This window comes from Macaca thibetana, chromosome 7 (assembly GCF_024542745.1).
Source record: "Macaca thibetana thibetana isolate TM-01 chromosome 7, ASM2454274v1, whole genome shotgun sequence".
Taxonomy (NCBI): Eukaryota; Metazoa; Chordata; class Mammalia; order Primates; family Cercopithecidae; genus Macaca; species Macaca thibetana.
Window position 1 is genome coordinate 111419997 of NC_065584.1, and position 2077 is coordinate 111422073.

Sequence of the window (2077 nt, forward strand, 5' to 3'; positions counted from 1 at the left end):
ATCATATACTGGTTATATTTTACAACATGTTATCCAACTTTTAGAACAAACAAAAAAACACTTCAACAAATATAAAGTAAGGAAACAGATTTTTAAGTAGCTTGGTTTTCAAAAAATTCATTTTGAGGAAAGCAGAGTCATGGAAAGGTCTTCTGCTGGCGGTGCTGCTACACTACCTTCCGCCACGCCAGCAGAGCCCCTGGATGCTGGGATCTAAGTGCATTTGGCAGACACAGCTGAGAAATAGATGTGTAATGTTAATAAAAGAAACAGTTTAAAAATGCATGATTTACTCCAGTCTGTACCTATGTTTTTTATATTTTTGTCTTCTGTAGCCCTCTCATTTCCTTGGAGCTTATTAATTATTGCACTTGCCAGAGTCATCATTCTAATAATAAAAAAGCTAAATCTAAACTTTCACTTTTTTTTTAACTGAAACTCTCAATTCTGCCTGTAATCTCAGCTACTTGGGAAGCTGAGGCAGGAGAATTGCTTGAACCCAGGAGGCAGAGGTTGCAGCGAGCCGAGATCACGCCATTGCACTCCAGCCTGGGTGACTGAGCAAGACTCTGTCTCAAAAAACAAACAAACAAACAAAAAACAAAAAAAGCCCTCTCAATTCTACTGGAAAATATAGCCTAAGGTTCTTTTTTTTTTTTTACTTTAAGTTCTGGGATACATGTGCAGAATGTGCAGGTTTCTTACATAGATGAACATGTGCCATAGTGGTTTGCTGCACCTATCAACCCATCATCTAGGTTTTAAGCCCTGCATGCATTAGGTATTCATCCTAATACCCTCCCTCCCCTTGACCTCCACCCCACAACAGGCCCTGGTGTATGATGTTCCCTCCCTGTGTCCATATATTCTCATTGTTCAACTCCCATTCATGAGTGAGAACATGTGGTGTTTGGTTTTCTGTTCCTGTGTTAGTTTGCTGAGAATGATGGTTTCCAGCTTTATCCATGTTCCTGCAAAGGACATGAACTCATTCGTTTTTATGACTGCATAGTATTCCATGGTGTATATGTGCCACATTTTCTTTATCCAGTCTATCATTAATGGGCATTTGGGTTGGTTCCATGTCTTTGCTATTGTAAATAGTGCTGCAGTAAACATATGTGTGCATGCATCTTTATAGTAGAATGATTTATAATCCTTTGTAACCCAAGTTTTATTTCAAAAAAAAAAGTTAAAAGTTTCAACCAAGCCAGAAGATCATAACTACGGACAAAAGAAAGAGAGCATGAAATATTCAGTTTTCTACATGAGTAGCTAAAGTATATAATATATGTGCATTACTTTTACTCAAAGTTACTTTTTTCTTATGGAGACAGACTCTTGCTCTGTTTCCCAGGCTGGAGTACAGTGAAATAATCATAGCTCACTGCAGCCTGCAACTCCTGGGCTCAGGCAATTCTCCTGCCTCAGCCTAAGAAGCTGGACTACAAATGTGTGCCACCATGCCTAGCTAGTCTCTTTGTTTTTAAAATTTTTTTGTAGATACAGGTTCTCCCTCTGTTGCCCAGGCTGGTTCTGAATTCCTGGCCTCAAGTGATCCTCCTGCCTCAGCCTCCCAGAGTGTTGGGATTATAGGCATGAGCCACGGCACCCACGCTCAAAGTTGCATCAAAGTTGCCTTTGCAGTATGGAAGCCATTTCTCTTTATTCTAACTGCCTCTAATGAAGCAAACATGTTTCATGTCTAGATTATCTGCAGCCAGATGGGGAAAGCATTTAGGATCTAGAACTTGTCAGATAATAGGTGTAAAATTATGTTTGGGTAGCTGAAGAGCAAAGGAAGTTGGTAGAATCATGTAACGCCTCACCACATCTAGGATACAGAACTAACACACTGACATAACTCAAACAAGAGCCTCTTTTACCTGGCCCACTGCCTCCGTCCGTGCTTATTCCTTACCACACCTAAATTCCAGACACTGAAACTCTTGCGAAAATACTTGGTGATCTTATGCTTTACTTCCACCGCTCTCTCTGCTGCGCCTCCTTCTTGTTTCTGAGTGGCAAGCTCCTACTCTCCTTTTACAACCCAGTCAAGGATGGCCTCTCGACTACC